General features: G+C 42.3%; 1 protein-coding gene across 1 annotated transcript in view; it reads right to left on the bottom strand.

Moving 5' to 3' along the window:
* gcgrb (glucagon receptor b) overlaps nt 1-19,864 on the bottom strand; it is a 67,181-nt gene extending 47,317 nt beyond the window's left edge. The window contains 1 exon segment of the mRNA XM_067440679.1: nt 19,668-19,864. The gene's annotated coding sequence lies outside the window, so the exon portion shown is untranslated.
* Nucleotides 19,865-20,710: the final 846 nt, after the last annotated feature.

Here is a 20,710-nt window from a genome sequence, read left to right as displayed (position 1 = left end):
GATGACGGACAGATGATCAACAGAAACTGACCAATGAAATCATCAGGGCGGGCTTTAGACGATGACGGACAGATGATCAACAGAAACTGACCAATGAAATCATCAGGGTGGGCTTTAGACGATGACGGACAGATGATCAACAGAAACTGACCAATGAAATCATCAGGGTGGGCTTTAGACGATGACGGACAGATGATCAACAGAAACTGACCAATGAAATCATCAGGGCGGGCTTTAGACGATGACGGACAGATGATCAACAGAAACTGACCAATGAAATCATCAGGGTGGGCTTTAGACGATGACGGACAGATGATCAACAGAAACTGACCAATGAAATCATCAGGGCGGGCTTTAGACGATGACGGACAGATGATCAAGAGAAACTGACCAATGAAATCATCAGGGTGGGCTTTAGACGATGACGGACAGATGATCCAACAGAAACTGACCAATGAAATCATTAGGGCGGGCTTTAGACGATGACGGACAGATGATCAACAGAAACTGACCAATGAAATCATCAGGGCGGGCTTTAGACGATGACGGACAGATGATCAACAGTAACGTAATCATCACGTCATCAAAGGGGCTTGGGTTATATTTACTCGAATCCTAAACGGAGAGCTTGTTTGTATCTGCATCACCTTCAGAATTTCTCTCAGAAATTCCAGCGCGTGCAGACAGGGTTGCCGAGTTTTTACAACAAAACGTGCCAACTACTAGCCCTAAACAATAGTTTCTCGGGGGGTTCTCCTGGGGAAAATGGTGTTTGGGGGGTAAAATGTGTTATTTTGGCAAGGTTGCTGCTAAAATTCGCACTCATGGGTCTATATATCACATAATAGTCGCTTCAACCCGCGGAAAAAAAACACGGACTTGGCAACACCATGGACAACACAGTGCAGTTGAGCTCTGTTGACATTTGACAATGCGTTGCTTCGTTGCTCCGATTGGTTGTAGGTCTGTCCAATCGAGGTCTTTCCTGGTTTGGGTTGAAACACGCCCCATAATCACAGCCCAATGGAGCATCAGACTCATATTCTGACTAGAGCTGAGTATGACCATGTCAGGCAATTGTGTTTTTCTGAAAGAAGAAAGTCATATACACCTAGAATGATTTGAGGGTGATTAAATCATGGGGTCTTTTTTATTTTAAACTAATCCTTTAAACCAATGCATGAAAAATTGTCTTTGTTAGATTGCTTCCAGTTTGGCAGTGTGAATACTGTTTGTGAATACTTGACAAATTGCTTTGTTCCTCTCTTGTAAATCGATAAAAGTGTCTGCTAAATGCATAAATGAAATGTAAATGCTACTTAAATACACAAACAGACATGGCCACACTCAAAAAAAAATGATTCAGGACCTTCATAAATAAGATGCATTTAAATTATGTTTACTTTACCTTAGTAAATTAAGTTGTGTCAACATGTGTTCAATCAGCCTAATATATTTAAACCTGAAGTTTACTTAATTAATTTGCGTTAAAACTACATAAAATATTTGTGTTGACATAACTAACTGGGCAGTGGATCTGTAGTTCCCAGCATGCTTTGCAAGGGACTGCGCTAGGAGAGAAAAAATATGGATTAAAAATAATTATTTTATGTGTTTTTCAGTAAAGGGAAAGATGTTATTAGTTCATGTTAGTGTTTAATGTTATGTTGAACATTGAGGAGTTTCTGTAATTTTGTGGTTACCGTTATGCAGAAGAGAGAGAGAGAGAGAGTGTGTGTGTGTGTGTGTGTGTGTGTGTGTGTGTGTGTGTGTGTGTGTGTGTGTGTGTTTTTGTGTGTGTGTGTGTGTGTGTGTGTGTGTGTGTGTGTGTGTGTGTGTGTGTGTGTGTGTTTGGGCACTTATATACAAATTTATTGGATGTATTTCCTGCTCTCAATTAAATATGTTTAGTTTATCTAATGAGTTAATTTTGCATTTTATTTTTTAAAAATGTGCTTGTTGTTATTTATAAGTTTTAAAGGCAAATTAAATTGATAACAGTGTTCACCTTACATAATAAACTTTTATAAAGTTAACATAAATTAATTAAGTAAACGACACATATAAATATTATGTAACAGTGACAAATTCAAATGGTTTGTATTTACTCAAAGAGATAGTGCCAGCTTTACTTGCCTTGTTTTGTTCATATAACTAAATTGTTATTTGTAAAAAATTCTCAATATAGTTGTGCAACCACTGACCACATATTTTTAAAGTAAATTCAACAAGTCCTTTTTTGAGTGCAGGAACATGTTCGCGTCGGATCGCCTAATGCGTGACTATACTGAGAGTTTGTGTAGAGTTACGCATTAAACTCCACACAGCTCCGGCTATTGCAGCTGCTGAACTTCCAGTCCTTTCTGGCATCTGGAGTCTGGCATGTGCTGCAGGTGCACAAATCACTATTCAAGAGTCGCACAGCCAAACATCTGCCTCACAGCAGGAGGAATCCGACTGCAGGGGAACCGTGGGCTGAAATGAACGATGATCTAATAGCGTATCGTATATGAAGAGCTTAGCGTTGAGCGGTGCAATATAATGCATGTTTTTAATTGCACTTACATCCTCATTTCTTTCCCAGAATGCCTTCACTGTCAGGACATCAAGAGTCCTTATGGATTTCTGCACTGGAAACGCTTACGGAGAGTTTTATTTAATTACCCAGATTTCCCCGTTCATTATCTGTGCACCTGAGGAAAGAGACGAGTGTGTGTTTTATTGGTGTGTGTGTAATCAGGCCTGAAGAATAGGATGTGTTACTGAATTCGACTGAACGCTCTCCCTCTCCCTCTTTCTCTCTCTCTGTGCGTCTCCTTCTGTATTTCTGTCCTCAGAGATAGGAGCTCGAGCTCAAACAAACACACACACACACCAATGACATGGCCCAGACACTCAACAATACCGTCAAACTGCTCATTTGTTTATTTCCAATTAAATTATCCTCCTTGGAAAGGTTCTCTCTCAAATTCGGTTAGAGTAATTTCGTTTGAGGTTTCATTTAACAGATATAATTGCAGAAGTGTTGGTGTGACGAGCTCTGTATAAAAATAGGGCCCTACAAAATTCATTTTCCCAAATTCTATTTTTATTTTTATGAATAGGTACGCTTAGGCCGTGTCCACCAAAGGGTTTTTAGCCAGCTGAAAACGCCTCGCTGCGAGCGCTTGAGAACGTTTTGGCAGGCAGCGTAGTTTTTTTCTCCTCAGTTGAGACTCTTTGCTTGTTATGATACGGAAAATCTGTGGAAGTCTTTCTAATTTCACAGGTAGTTTGTTTCTGTATTGATTCTATATAAAACTGCAGATACAATGTAAAGTATTTGCTCTGGCTTTTGTTTTAAATCATTTTGTTCCGTTATTATTGCTTGTTTTAAGCTGATGACGACACGCAGGATGTGGCGGTTGTTCTGTGTTGTGTTTGTCCCGCCCCTTCTCCACTGTGATTGGACAGCTGGGTGAAGAGTGACAGTGATGAGCGCTGCGTTTTACTCAAAGTTGAACATTCTTCAACTAAAAACGCCGAGCACTCAGCGCGTGAGCGTGAAGTACTCGCTCAGCGCCTCTGCGCTCCAGGCGTTCTAAAACGCGGCACTCTCATTGAAAACAATTGAAAACGCCAGCCAGCTGCGTGAAAAAACGCTTTGGTGGACATGCGGCCTTACCCTATATATTATACCCTATAAATGAAAAAAGATGAAAAAAATATTTTTTTTTGATTGTGGGATATTCCTTAAAACAGTTTTAATTAATTGTATAAATATTATTATTAACATAACTTTGATAAGTACATTTACTATACGATAGTAATATATTTCTGACATCATTTTGATTTATTAATGAATAATTAGCCAAATTCCGAGACATTCCGCATCACACAAATACATATTTTTACGGAATACACAAATACCACGTATTTTGCTTCACAAAAAAAAAAAAAAAAACACAAAAGTTTTATGCTAATCCTTTATTAAATGAATAAGCCGCTCCAGGTAAGAGCTTTTACCATGGCTAACACGTCCTTTACCCTCTTAACCACGGTATAATCGCTGTAATAACGCATTGCTCTCTTTTAAATGAACAGCAACACTCTTTCCTCTCAGGATTCACAGCATATGGCATTCCGGAATACTGACAGCATGGAATTTCTATGGATTCTATAAGTGGAAACATTCCGCATAAATCAGACGGTGACCCGAAGGAGCGGGAGGACGTCACAGATCTGAGAGCAGCCAGATGAGCTTGAGGCGAAGAGTAGCAGTGTGTGTGTGCGTGCGTGTGTGTGTGGTTTCGAGGTCAGTTCCATACACTCTGCTGTAATAGTAACACAAAAGCTCTACCCATAATACAATATTTTGAGACATCCACAGGGACTGAATGAAGGGATATGAAAGAAAAATGATAAAAGGACACAGAGAACAAAACTCAAGAAGACAAGCATCCACTATATTGCTGAAAATTCAGGTGTTCAATCTCTTCATGGCCACAGGTGTATAAATCAAGTTCTCGGCCTGCAGACGCTTCTACACACATTAGTGAGAGAATGGGTCGCTCTCAGGAGCTCAGTGAGCTCAAGCGTGGGGCCGTGATCGGTTGCCACCTGTGCAATAAGGCCATTCCTGACATTTCCTCACTACTAAATATTCCACGCTCAACTGTTAGAGGGATTATAACAAAGTGAAAGCCATTGTGAACAACAAAAACTCAGCCATGAAGTGTTAGACCACGTAAATTCACAGAGCGGGGTCAGCGCATGCTGAGGGTCACAGTGCGCAGAAGTCACCAACTTTCTACAGAGTCAATCGCTCCAGACTGTTCCAAAATTCCAAACTGACAATCCCATGGATGAGTCTGGGTTTGGGGTTGCCAGGAGAACGGGACTTGCCTGACTGCATTGTGTAAAGGTTGGTGGAGGGGGGGTTATGGTGTGGGAATGTTTTTCATGGGTTGGGCTTGGCCCCTTAGTTCCAGAGAAAGGAACTCTTAATGCTTCAGCATATCAAGACATTTTGGACAATTTCATGCTCCCAAATTTGTGGGAACTGTTTGGGGACGGCCCCTTCCTGTCCCAGCATGACTGCTCTCCAGTGCTCAAAGCGTCGGTCCATGGAGGAGGAGTTTGGTGTGGAGGAACTTGACTGGCCTGCACAGAGTCCAGAGCTCAACCCGATAGAACAGCTTTGGGATGAATTAGAGCGGAGACTGAGAGCCCGGCCTTCTCGTCCAACATCAGTGCCTGACCTCACAAATGAGCTTCTAGAAGAATGGGCAAAAATCCCCATAAACACACTCCTAAACCTTGAGGAAAGCCTTCCCAGAAGAGCTGAAGCTGTTAGAGAGGCTGGGCCGACTCCAGATTAAACCCACAGGATTAACAATGGGACGGCATTAAAGTTTGTCCCGAAACTTTTGGCTATATAGTGGCAAAATATCTCTATCGCAAATGAAGAAGTGAAGTGCAGAATTATGTAGATTAAGAGAAAAGATACCTGATATGAAAAAATAAATCACACATGCAAAGCTAGGATAGCAAATTACTGGTAGGGTAGAGAAACCATGGAAAAACATTTTTTTATGCAAATTATACAGAAAAAAAAGTCTACATTCAATAAATGTGTTCAATCCTGAAGTAAAGACTGGGTAAATTCTACATTTATATTCAATTCAGGCGTGCAGAAATTAGATTTATTTCTAAAAATACAATGTGGGGTCCGTACGATAAGGAGTCTCACCACGGCTGCATTTATTTGATTAAAAAATAAAGTAAAACTTTAATATTGTGAAATATTATTAAAATTTTAAATAACTGTTCTCTATGTGAATATATGGTAAAGTGTAATTTATTCCTGTGATCAAAGCTGAATTTATCATCATTACTCCAGTCTTCAGTGTCACATGATCCTTCCTTTCGGATATGATTTAATATTTATGATTATGAGCAATGTTGAAACCCGAGATACATTTTTTGTTAGGATTTTTTGATGAATAGACAGTTCAAAAGAACAGCTTTCAGTTAACAGATACTCGTGTGTTAAGTGTGTGTGTGTGAGTGTAGACAGAGATATTAAGCTCAATTAACTTAATTACAGCGACCAGAACTTTCGAGCTCATCACCATGACGACCATTATTATAGAGATAACATGCAAATTAAATGGTGAGTTGGTGGGAGGGGCAAGAAGGCCGTGATATGAGGGCACGTGAGATTAGTGAAGTGTGTGTGTGTGTGCGCTAGGCGGAGGTCACAGCGTTCAGCGCACACAGCTCTTTAATCTGAGCGTCACGAGTAGACAGAGGGAGACTAATAGTTTGAGGTAATTCTGTCAGGCTCCGCAAACGTTTCTGGCAGGAAGTGACGGATCGATGAATGGTACAAAGAGCAGGAAAAAAAACTGAGGATTAAGCAGATCTGATGGTGCAAATCTAAATGCCACATCTATCATTAATCTGTCACAGAAAGAGAAGCACTAGATGAAGGTCAGACTGATATAACATCAGCCGTACGAACCTCAGGTAATTCTGTCCGGTTTTTGGCAGGACATGTGGATCGATGGATGTCTGTGTCAGAAACAAAAGAGCAGGAGAAACCCGAGTCATTAAAGAAACTTCAGCTTCTGATTTACACTGTCAAGCTCCACAAAGCACCATCAAAATCATCCACGCGGCCGTACGAGAGAGAGGGAGAGAGACCAAAGGCGTTTAAATTCACATTTAGCGTGTTGAAGTTAAAGCCCGCGGGAGAGAGTTCAAACTGAACTGAAGCAGAGCGCTGGAGTTAGCGGCGTGAATGATCCAGTGCCAGTGATCAGAGTCCATGTGATGAACTCTGATGATTCATTTACAACGCAGAGATCAGCTGTGCCCAACACGGCCAACGCGCGATAGATACTCACTGCCAAAATCAATCCAGGGTCACTGTACGCCAGAAATACCTCAAGATCTTGATGTAGTGTCAGAAACAACACATCTATGAAAGAACGTATCGGTCAGGTGTGTGTGTGTGTGTGTGTGTGTGTGTGTCTTCAAAAGACCACTAGAGCTTCAGGCTGAAGATGGCTAATAAAGCTTGTTTCTGCCATTATGTGTCATTCAGTGTTGAGTAGAGTAAATTTAACACATAGCCTACAGTACACTGTAAATAATCATATTGTTGGTTTAACTTTAAAAAAAAGTAAGTAACCAGGTTGACTTAAAATTTTTAGCTTATTGAAATAAAAAATTTGAGTTGATATAATGAAGGAAATTAGTTTAATAAATAGAAACTCAAAATGTTATTTATTTTATCTGAACCACATAAAAAAATTGATAAGTCATGAAAATAACACAATTTGGCATGTCTCACTGCATCATCACAAATAAAACACGCACAATTACCCAATAAAATTTCCATAATAACTTACGCGCCACTGCTAACCTGCTCCAGGGCAGGTTATGTTCTGGATAAGAGATCTCAAACTGAAATTGGACCAATCAGCTGTGAGCAAAGTGACACACTTCAGAAATTAAGCCACGCCCCCTGCTTCTGCTCCATATTAAAGGTCACTACATAACAAATGGTTTTTAAAGACTTAAGTGTCTGGCTTTAAACAATGATTATTTGTATGATAGAGGAAGAGTGTGAGGAAGAGGAAAAGTGTGAGGAAAAAGAAGAGCGTGAGGAAGAGGAAGGGTGTGAGGAAGAGTGTGAGGAAGAGGAAGAGTGTGAGGAAGAGGAAGAATATGATGAAGAGAAAGAGGAAGAATTTGAGGGAGAGTGTGAGGAAGAGGAAGAGTGTGAGGAAGAGGAAGAGTGTGAGGAAGAGGAAGAGTGTGAGGAAGAGGGAGAGTGTGAGGAAGAGGAAGAGTGTGAGGAAGAGGAAGATTGTGAGGAAAAAGAAGAGTGTGAGGAAGAGGAAGAGTGTGAGGAAGAGGGAGAGTGTGAGGAAGAGGAAGAGTGTGAGGAAGAGTGTGAGGAAGAGGAAGAGTGTGAGGAAGAGTGTGAGGAAAAAGAAGAGTGTGAGGAAGAGGAAGAGGAAGAGTGTGAGGAAGAGGAAGAGTGTGAGGAAGAGGAAGATAGTGTTGTCAATCCGCCACACCGAGGGTTTTCCTCTGCCTGTGATGTGTGTGAGGAAGAGTGTGAGGAAGAGGAAGAGTGTGAGGAAGAGGAAGAGTGTGAGGAAGAGGAAGAGTGTGAGGAAGAGTGTGAGGAAGATGAGGATAGTGTGAGGAAGAGGAAGAGTGTGATGAAGAGGAAGAGTGTGATGAAGAGGAAGAGTGTGATAAAGAGGAAGAGTGTGAGGAAGAGGAAGAGTGTGAGGAAGAGGAAGAGTGTGAGGAAGAGTGTGAGGAAGAGGAAGATAGTGTTGTCAATCCGGCACACCGAGGGTGTTCCTCTGCCTGTGATGTGTGTGAGGAAGAGGAAGAGCGTGAGGAAGAGGAAGAGGAGGATAGTGTTGTCAATCCGCCACACCGAGGGTTTTCCTCTGCCTGTGATGTGTGTGAGGAAGAGGAAGAGTGTGAGGAAGAGGAAGAGGAGGATAGTGTCGTCAATCCGGCACACCGAGTGTTTGCCTCTGCCTGTGATGTGTGTGAGGACGGAGCCAACATGAGCGTGGATTATTTCGAGTCTGACATGCTTTTGTTGTTGAGTTTTCTTTGACCGTTGGGGCTTTAGCATTGTAAAGTACACCATGCTGAACATACACACACTACTGTAATACTCACTGCATACACACCACTCACACACCTCTGCAGCGGAGATTACTGTAGTGTTTACCGTACTGTAAAACGCTCTGGATTCTAGTGCTTATATTATTGACTGGTGTGTGTGTGTGTGTGTGTGTGTGTGTGTGTGTGTGTGTGTGTGTGTCCTGAAAGCTTTGTGTGATTGTGCTAGAAGAGAAAAGAGGTTCTCTGAATGCATTTTGAAGATCTGGTTTTGTGTTTAATGTTGTGAAGAAAATGGCTGAAGGTTTGAGACTCGTCTAAGCGATCGAGAGAAACTGTAAAAGGCTGCGGAGGGGAAATGCTTTATAATGATGAGTCTGAAGCCGCTGGTGTGTGTCTGTCTTCTGAACGTTATCGTGTGTGAGTGTAAAGGACCACAAACTTTAATGTACACACACACACATACTGCCCCTACCCCTAAACCTCTGCATTTTTACGTTCTCAAAATGTCATTATACACATTTGTGTCCTGATATGACACACACACACACACACACACACACACACACACACACACACACACACACACACACACACACACACACACACACACACACACACACACACACACACACACACACAGTATGATATAGTCCTACAATCTAGTATCAGATCTTAAGTACATATTGTTGATAAGAATGGAGCATAATTATTTAAATAAGAGTGTGAGCACTATGCATTGTCTTCCTACAACAAAACCACCCACCCACCCACACACACACACACACACACACACACACACACACACACACACACACACACACACACACACACACACAAAGAGAATCTCAATGACTGTACTTTTCAGATCCTGTGATCAGTGCTCAGCCATGCAAAACATCCCATAATAATGCGGTTGCCAGAGCGTTGCGATGCGGTTGCTAAGGTGTTCAAAATGATTTCCTCCTGTCCTGCACCGTCTCTCTAATCTTCTGATCTCCAGAAACTGGACTTCTTCACCTGATGTGTCGTTTGACCGATGCCACATGTGAGTGTGTTCACCTGAAGCACAGCTCAAAGCTGGAAAATGTCACGTTTCATTATTGTGCTCGTACATGTTCAAAGTTTAATACGTACGAGCTCTAATGCTTTGGCAAAGAGCAAGGAGCCATATTCTGATGTGTTGTTATAAAAGCCTGGTCTTCATTATCTAGCGCTTCATTAATATTCAAACAACATCAAAGACATCTTTAAAGTTCTAAATGGAATTCTGACCGTTATGAGAGAGGACGTCACATGCACACGAATAAATGAACGCTTCGGAAAGAGCAGAATCAAATGCATAAAACAGTATTTATACATTATAAATAAAGCTCAAATCGCGTCTGATATCAGTTAATCTCTGCCCTCGGCGCTGAAATATGAACATGCTCATTAGCATAGATTAATCAGCACTGAACCAACTCAACACGCCGTTAATGACGAGCTCCACGAGTCACTCCAGCCTCTGCTACAGCAAGAGTCGCTCTCGCTGCATCGGTTTCCATCATTATCAATTATTTCATTAATCCAGCGTGTGATTGGTTGGAGTAGAAGCCGTTGTGGAGCTGAAATCATAATTTCTTCATTGACAACCTTTCAAAAGGATCAAACAACTTACAAGTCATATTGGAAACGCAGTGAATGTGGACAGAATTTAGGACTCGACTGAGTATATTAGATATTATTTGCATAGACCGTAAAAAGAAATGGACAGAGCGTTCCCATAGACCTTCACGGCGAAAAGTGAGGTCAACTAGAGGCACTCACTTCCTGATGGCTGAGTGAACTGCGCAGGCTCAGACTGAGCTTGAGGACGTAGATGTGACGTGAGCCTCCTGTCTGACAGCTGGAGGTCTTCTAGTAGATGTGGAAAGTGAAATCTGAATCACGTTGTTTAAATAACTGCTAAATAACACTTGGTTAGCAATGGCCGCCCCTATGGGTGGAACGCTGTCCGAGTGCTAGATTACCCCCTTGATTATTTGGAGCAAAAAGCGCTAAAAAAAAGACTCAATACTCTGAGTGAACTAATTCAATCTGAACTGACTCCCTCTTAATCAATCTATTCTGAGTCACTCTGAACTGAGTCACTCTGAACTGAGTCACTCTGAACTGAGTCACTATCAACTGAGTCACTATCAACCGAGTCACTATCAACCGAGTCACTATCAACCGAGTCACTATCAATTGAGTCACTATCAATTGAGTCACTATCAACTGAGTCACTATCAACTGAGTCACTCTAAAGAATCAAATGTGTCCAGATCTGAGCACTGAGTTAATAGAACAATTCACTAAATTAAACTTATGTGATCATTTTCTTTCTTCTGTAACACACAAAATAAAATATTCTAAAGAATTTATGTGCAGCTCTTCAATTCAACAAAACCATTCAGGACAATGGACCACCAAGCTCAGACACAGACACAGACACAGACACAGACACAGACACAGACACAGACACAGACACAGACACAGACACAGACACACACACAGACACACACACACACACACACACACACACACACACACACACACACACACACACACACACACACACACACACACACACACAATCCCAGCGAACAAAAATATATTCAAAGTACATTTTGCTAATATTCCCATTTAGTTATGATGACATTATTTACATTTTTTTTCATTTTTAATGTTTGTTGAATGTTTAGGAGAGTGTTCTACGAACATAAGGGGAACATTAATTTCATAATTTAACAAAAATAACCAGAATATGTTCTCTGAACTTTCTTAAACGTTGTAACATTTAACAACCGTTAGAGGAGCGTCCAACTGAAATGTTTTTAAGACCATTAATAACTTCGTAAGTCACCGCCAGGTTTCTTTTTGTATAATTTTCACAAAATGTTCATGGCCCACAGAATATTTTTTTTTGTATGAATAACTGAACATGTAGTATGTCAAAATAAAGACAAAAAATTGTTATTGTAGCTTCATGCATTAGTTATCATCAACACTTGAATGTGAGTAAGTTTCATAAAAAAGTTAAACATTTTAGAAAAATCTATTTTTTGTCAATCCTTATGCGACCCAAATCGCCTACTTATACTACGTCCTAGAAGTAAGTTCTCTTTTTGTGCAGAAAACGTACATACTTTTGAGTGTGTATACTTTTGATTGTGTATAAGATGTAAGCTTCGGGACATACTACCTTGTCATCTTTAACAGAGTTTGTTGTTTAGTTACGTGCACTGCCCTGTCAATCATCTTGTCGTTCACCCTCCACATTCATTTCAGGTTCATTTCTCACCGTATGTGAGATGACTGTAGTCACACACTGATCTGCCAGCCGTGGGTATGTCATGTGGAGACTCTCCTCATGTGTTTGCAGTTTGAATATGATGATGTGTTTAAAACCCAATGCCCAAACGTATCTTTACAAAAGTTCTCAATGCTGCTGCAGATGAAATATAATGTGGAAAACACTGAAAAAATATCTTAGATACTTATTATCCACTTAACCCCTTTAATTAAACATCTCTACTTAACTGTCGGACTTGTCCAGCTGCCATGTTTGTAGTTTTTTTAACACTTTGTATTCACATTTGTAGTTCGAATCGAATCCTTGTCCAATGTGCAATGGGTTGTGGGTAATATTAGAGACCGCATTGACCTGCACTTCAGAGTATAACCAGAAATAGTAGCCCATACGTGTATCTTTTGGATTACTCCTTTCAACATACTACGATTTGGGACGTAAAAATACTATTTTTGAATACTATTTAGGACAGATAGTAGCATTGTGTGACATACTATCGCTTGTTTCTGCTGCTTCTTCATCTGTGTTTTAATCAGGAGAATCTGCATGAGTTATCCCTACCGTATAACGGTGAAAACCCGGAAAATTGAGGAAAGAGTTAAAGACCAGATAACCTTGAACAAACACATCACTGGAAGAACCTCGCCAGCACATTAGCCAAGTTATGGGAACGTTCCCTGTTAAGCTGGGAAAGCGGCATAACAGTGTCGATATATCCCAAGAAGTGTTAGCTTTGTGTGAGATACAGAGCATATTTCATCTGAAAATCCTCCCACTGTAACTCTCACATCTCATTGAATCGTGCGCATGTTTAGGTGTTTGTATTCAGAGTTAAACCGAGTTGCTGTGTGATGAATGGCACTGGAGAGTAATAATGATCCGGAGACATTTATACCTGTCACTGTAGATGAACTAGCAGCCAAAACTAAGACTGATTATATTTACTTTAAAGTAACAACGGTTTATTTCTCAGGGAAACGGCCCGGCTCTGTATAATCCAAGCAGGTGTGTGTGTGCCCCACAAGACGGACCACTGATTCACAGCCCTACCTGAATACAAATACACTTTTAATGTGCTTTGAGGGGAATCCGATCATAGCAGGGTTGTGTTTCTAATCACGTAGAGACGCGGTTTGATGTCAGTGAGTGTGTGTGACTCCACCGGACCTCCGCCTGACACACAGACTGCAGTGAAGACAGCGGAGGAGTCGACCAGTCGGAGAAAACAAGCCCCGTCTCAAAACACACAGACCTGCCCTACAGCCTACAGAGGGAGCGTCTCCATCCCGAACAAACAAGCTCATCCTGGACTCTGCAAAACTCCCGTTCACAAGTCATTTGAACCGTTTGGACGTTTGAACACTGCTGTTAGTCTGACATGGCAATACCGTCTCCACACTCAGACTGTGCTCACTCAAACGATACTTCGTCAGGAGTTTTCTCTGACGATAGTCTTTAATTTGGATCAAGTAAGGTGCCAATTGATCATCTGTAGGAGACTATTCTGCAGAAGTACTTCAATTTGTTTATGTGCTGTTTTAATTTGCCAGTCGTTGATGTAGTCTTCTTGTTTTTTTCCCTATTTCTTTAATTTTTGTGAGTTTTGACTTGTTGGATTGAGTTGGTGTGTTTTCACTAAATAATGCAAGGGGTCATTCTCTGGGTGTCCTGCCCTGTATGTGAGCGTGCAGTCTCTCTCTCACACACACACACACTCTCTCTCTCTCACACTAGTGATGTGTCGTTCATGAACGATTCATTCATTTTGAACGAATCTTTATTATGACTCGGGACTACCGAGTTGTCTCAGAGAGTGATTCGTTCATTTTGTGTTGACCGCGCATGTGCATTACGCAACATATGGCCTCTGAATCAGCTCTGAATCTCCGCATGATTAGTTCTTACGAGTCTTTCGGGTTTGAGTCTTTCGCTCTTCCTGTTAGTCCCATAGAGTCTATGCTGTCAGTAACGGAAACAGAAAAGATTAGTTCTTTTGAGTCTCGGGTTTGAGTCTTTCGTTCTTGCTGTCAGTCCCATGCTGTGTGTATATATATTCGATGTACTGCGGTGATACGCAAATTCCTTGTTGTATAGCTTGCACACAACCATGCTCTTGACGACGCTTCCATTCTTTCGTTTTTTAAAACAAAATTTCCCATCCACGGGGCCAGGCAAAGCGGTCTCATCAGCTTCTTCGTTCATGTTCACATGGTTTGTTGTTGTCGTGACTCCGGAGCGCTAGTTGGTGTTCCAGTATAATCGGTCCGTCGAAACTCATTCATTGAAAAACGTTCCGCGGTGCAAAAATAAGTGTGGTTAAATGTTTTTTTTTTTTTTTTCCGTAATTAATTAACGCGTTAAAGTCACGTAAATAATTAATCTTAATTAACGTGTTAAAGTCCCGTCCCTAATATACATATAAGACTATATATATATATATATATAATTCACACACAGTTGATTCAAAATTAGTCTAATTGAATTTGTGATGTTAGACTTGAATAGTCAATATATTTCCCATATTTGTATATGTCTGATATTAACTGAGAATAATATAAAAAAATAAAATAAATAACTACGTGCTTTTTATTAAAAAGGTTGTGAACTAGTATTCAATGCGGTGACAAGTCACGTGACAAAAGAACGAAAGACTCAAACCCGAGACTCAAAAGAACTAATCTTTTCTGTTTCCTTTATTGACAGCATAGACTCTATGGGACTAACAGGAAGAACGAAAGACTCAAACCCAAAAGACTCGTAAGAACTAATCATTTTGTTTCCGGACCTGTGTCACGCACGGTCCGGGCGGCCCAGCCCCCAGATCTGATCAGAGTCAGCCACAGACGAGTCGACAGCGAACGTCTCGAGGAGCTCGAAGACACGAGAGGCGGACAACAAACGTGATAAATATGAAGTTGCAAGAGAAAGAATGTTTTGGATCAGGAGGTGAGGTGAACAAACAGAGAGACTGCAATAGCCTGACCCAACAACATTTCAGTTTCTTATAATTTGGCTTTGGTTGCAGTACCCTATAGTTTATTTTTATGTAGTTTTAAAATGTAATCAACATTTTCATAAGTACTAGATGTGTTGGGCTATTTAACATGTAATTTTGGTGAAATGAACGAAATGACTCGAAATGACTCGAAAAAAGATTCGTTCATTTTGCTGAACGAGACTCAAAGATCCGAGTCAGTAAAATGATCCGAACTTCCCACTACTATCTCTCGCACGCACGCACGCACGCGCTCTCGCTCTCGCTCTACGCTCCACGCTCTCGCTCCACGCTCTCGCTCCACGCTCTCGCTCCACGCTCTCGCTCCACGCTCTCGCTCTCGCTCCACGCTCTCGCTCCACGCTCCACGCTCCACGCTCCACGCTCCACGCTCCACGCTCCACGCTCCACGCTCCTCGCTCCACGCTCCTCGCTCCACGCTCCACGCTCTCGCTCCACGCTCCACGCTCTCGCTCCACGCTCCACGCTCCACGCTCTCGCTCCACGCTCCACGCTCTCGCTCTCGCTCTCGCTCCTCGCTCCACGCTCTCGCTCTCGCTCCTCGCTCCACGCTCTCGCTCTCGCTCCTCGCTCCACGCTCTCGCTCTCGCTCCTCGCTCCACGCTCTCGCTCCACGCTCCTCGCTCCACGCTCCACGCTCTCGCTCCACGCTCCTCGCTCCACGCTCCACGCTCTCGCTCTCGCTCTCGCTCCTCGCTCCACGCTCTCGCTCTCGCTCTCGCTCCTCGCTCCACGCTCTCGCTCTCGCTCCACGCTCTCGCTCCACGCTCTCGCTCTCGCTCTCGCTCCACGCTCTCGCTCCACGCTCTCGCTCCACGCTTCTCGCTCCACGCTCCACGCTCTCGCTCCACGCTCCACGCTCTCGCTCTCGCTCCACGCTCTCGCTCCACGCTCTCGCTCCACGCTCTCGCTCCACGCTCCTCGCTCCACGCTCCTCGCTCTCGCTCCTCGCTCCACGCTCTCGCTCCACGCTCTCGCTCCTCGCTCCACGCTCTCGCTCCACGCTCTCGCTCCACGCTCTCGCTCCCGCTCCTCGCTCCACGCTCCACGCTCCCGCTCCTCGCTCCACGCTCCACGCTCTCGCTCCTCGCTCCACGCTCTCGCTCCTCGCTCCACGCTCTCGCTCCTCGCTCCACGCTCTCGCTCTCGCTCTCGCTCCAGCTCCACGCTCCAGCTCCACGCTCCAGCTCCACGCTCCAGCTCTCGCTCCCGCTCCCGCTCCCGCTCTCGCTCTCGCTCTCGCTCTCGCTCTCGCACACACTCTCACTCTCACTCACACTCACACTCACACTCACACTCTCACTCTCACTCACACACACACGGTGAAAAAGTAATTAATTCAGTAATGGTTATTTCCACTTTTCCATCCAGACTGAATTAAATAGGCTGAAGTGAATTTCATAAAATGGATGACAAGGAAAACTAGCACACAAATAAGTTAACTGACAGACACACACATAAACAGTATATGGTACAATTACAATTTCTCATTTCGATCACCGATAGGTCTCAAGAAACGAGGGGCGTGGCCACCATGGAGAAAATGGAAATACTGTTATGAAAATTATTTTTGACAGATAAACATGACATATGTTCATTCATTCACTTATGACGCACAAAACAACCAACAGCTTAAAATAAAAATAAAATAAAAAAAACAATCAGAGTGGAGGTGAAGATAAGGCATTATGAAAATGTGGCATTACCTCATCAGTACGCGGGACATATATATATATATATAAACAGAGGGACGTTGTCAACTGTGTTACCTGTTTGCCCACGTCACAGTTTAGGTCGGGTGAAGGGGATCATTTTATTAGTCTGATTTATAAACACCCATCAGTTTAAAAACACACACATTCTCGATGCATCCTCAAAAAAAGGGGCGGATCAAGGACACATCCGGGGAGTTGAACTGTACTAGATGTGAACTTCGAAATGGAACAGGACTCCGGCAGCGACCGATGATATTTCACCAGAACACAAAAGATGCATACTGACAAACGGCTATAGTGTCCATGGTCCATTAGTTCCTCACACCTGCCTCTGTTCACTCTCCTCTCATATTTAAGCCCTGAGTTTCCTTAGTTCTGTGTTTGCTCTCAAACGACTTTAACTTTGTTAATGTGTGAGTGTGAGTGTGTGGATTGGTGTACACCGTACACGGGTGTGTAAATGTGTGTGTGTGCAAGTGAATCTGAGTGTGTGCGCGTCTGTGTGCTCGAGTGTGAGTGGTTTGAATTGTGTGAATGTGTGTGTGTGTACAAATAAAATAACTCTTTACAAGTCTTGCATCATTGTTAATATAAACACCCATCACTTTAACTATGATTATGATAAATACATCAATATACAAGATATTTATTCTATAATCTAAACACTGTAAGAGTGGTGTGGTTTCACTTGACTATTGTTTGGTTTATTACACACACACACACACACACAAACACACACACACACACACACCGTACATGACTGGTCCATCCCAGAACACCCAATCCCAAAGCAAACAATCCTCTAATGCAGAAACACTCCTGTAACAGTCCCAGGAGATTATAACAGCACATTTGAGCTCCAGTGCAGCTATTAAACTATTGCAGATCATGTTTTCACTGTATCACATTCAAACACTCCAGGAATATCAAGTCAATATTATCCTCCTGTAACGCTCCACTGTTTGCCTAAAGCTCTGGACGCCTGCTTCTAATTATGGATCAGTTTGCAGTACTAAACTGTCCCACACACACACACATGCTTTGTTCATGGAGAAGCGACGTGTGCAGCCTCTCAAAGCAGAGCACACACACACACACACACACTCGGGGGAATGAATGACTTCTGCATAAGATAAACACTTAAGCCAACATCTCCTTTAATGACCAGACAAGTGAACATTACTGGCCAGCGCAAGGAAATTATCTGGGACTGTTTACTGAACCTCACTATTTATAGCCATCAACATTCAGCTCATCATCGCGCGGACATCATGAAGACCACAGCGACAGAAGGAAGAGCTGTTATCAGATGCATCTAAATAAGCCAGGTGAACAGATAAAGCTTTGCTAACTAAATTATAGCAAGCCATTTTAAACATGCACAATGGCAATCATCTTTGAATTACACACACACACACACACACACACACACACACACACACACACACACACACACACACACAACATTATGACTACTACTCTGCTGGTCCCTTGAGCACCCTGACTGCTCTGCTCTGTGTATTCTGACAGCTTTCTATCAGAACCAGCATTAACTTCTGGAGCAGTTTGAGCTCCAGTAGCTCGTCTGTTTGATTGGACCCCACGGGCCAGCCTTCGCTCCCCACGTGCAACAATGAGCCTTGGCCGCCCATGACCCTGTGGCCGGTTCTCCTCTGTTCCTCTTGGAGCACTTTTGATAGATACTGACCACTGCAGACCGGGAACAGCCCACAAGAGCTGCAGTTGTGGAGATGCTCTGACCCAGTCGTCTAGCCGTCACAATCTGGCCCTTGTCAAACTCGCTCAAATCCTTACGCTTGCCCATCTTTCCTGCTTCTAACACATCAAATATGAGGACACAATGTTCACTTGCTGCCTAATATATCCCACCCACTAATAGGAGCCGTGATGAAGAGATCATCAGTGTTATTCACTTCACTTGTCGGTGGTCATAATGTTTCGCCTGATCGGTGCATCAGAGGATGATTGGGACACTTTTTTCCATTGAGACGACTTGGAAAAAGTGTCCTAATCAACCTAAATTCACCATATCTATCTATCGATCGATAGACAGTTTGCAATTATAATTTAAATCAGATTCATTTTCCAATTGTTTGAAATAAATCAACATCTCAGGAAAATGTTATTGGGTTTCTAATCAAAATATGATGATTTCATAAATGTCCACTGTAGACTGGACATCATGCTTAAAATGTTTATCAGGCATTCTGGAGACACAACAAGAAATGATGTATCAATTTGTTGCCAATTATTACTCCCAGTATTAACTTTCATTTCCATTATGTTGCACCAAGAACACGATATGCAAATTAGATGCAATGTATCGATACATTGGGCTACATTAAATGGGAAAATCCAGGTATGGCAATTTTACACACATATTGCAAAATGTAAGATGGTGTTGTAAAACATTTCGTTATATCTTCCACAACATAGTGCAGAATCATCTTTAAACAAAGTTTGTTTAAAAATAATAATAATAATAATAATTATATTATTATTATTATTAATCCTGTTGTCAACTAGAGAGGACGTATCCTAACATCTGAATAAAATAAAATAATTCTAGGTCCCAGGAGGATATATTTTACCTACAACGACTAAGAAAAAATGTCAAGTAGCCTAATAATGACTTTCCTGAATGTTTTACTTATCTGGATCTTCAAGAACCCGCAGATATATTGTTATGATAACGCTTTTCCGCGATTGAAAGGAAGTATGATTGCGTGAGGTTATGTCTCATAAACCCCGTCAATGATAGTTTGTCCGCCTCAACACAAAGGCAAAGTCCTCCTAAAGCGCAGGTCAGCTTTATTAAAGTAACTTGAAGTATTAATCTGAACGCGCGGGCATGTTTTATTAAGTCTCTAAACATGTTTCTCAGAGAAATCAACTCTCAGGTGGAGCAGGTGTTTGAGCGCGAGCGCGTCGTACTCACCCGCGGAGCGTCCAGCGCGAGCGTCATCCCTCAAACTGCTCATCTCCAGCGGTAAATCCAACGCGCGTGTAATCCACCACAAACTAACAAACAGACTGAAACTGGCTTGTAGAAAGGCTCAACGGTGTGCCGCTGTCGAGAGCAGAGCAGAGCGTGTGTGGGATGAGATCCGTTACCGGGAGCCCGGCGTGACGTCATGTTTACTACAGCAGAATGCGCGCGACAGATCAATATCGGTTAAAATGTAATTAAGACTTCACTCAGCGAGCATGATCTTCACGGACACCGACAGGTCAAAACATTGGAGAAAACACTAATGTCTTTATTAACTCAACGACACACACATCTCCAAACACATCCATCAGTGTATCAGTAAAAACAAGGCGCTTATCAGTTTGTTCAGACTAGGAGTCCAGCTAGCTAAATTTAGCTAGCAGTGCAGATGTCTGGGGTCATATTTCACCCCAAAATCAATAAGCCATGATATTAAACTGAAATGCAAGAAAGCCGGACCATTAACATTAGATTTAAGACAATATGACAACGATGCAAGATACATATTTGCTTTGTAAAAGGTTATATTATTTGTACCCTCACAAACACACTCGCATGTTCACATACACTCGCACACACATTCACACACTCCTGTATACACCCAACCACACACTCACACTCGAACACACACACACACACACACACACACACACACACACACACACACACACACACACATTCACTTGCACATTGATTTGCACACTCACACATACATTCACACACTTGTGTACACACCAAACCACACGCACACACTCGCACTCAAGAACACAGACAGACACATTTACTCGCACACAAAACCACACACTTGCACTCATATACACACACACACACACACACACACACACACACATCGATGTAGTGACTGTGTTCATTTTAATTCAGGCTACATCACAATACATTTGAGTCTAATTAAAGAACTACGAGACTAACAGACTGCAGAGGAAAACACACTCTTCTTCATTTGTGACAGATTAATGACTGTCTCATAT

This window comes from Pseudorasbora parva, chromosome 4 (genome assembly GCF_024679245.1).
Source record: "Pseudorasbora parva isolate DD20220531a chromosome 4, ASM2467924v1, whole genome shotgun sequence".
NCBI classification, from domain to species: Eukaryota; Metazoa; Chordata; class Actinopteri; order Cypriniformes; family Gobionidae; genus Pseudorasbora; species Pseudorasbora parva.
This window is presented reverse-complemented; position numbering and strand designations above follow the sequence as displayed.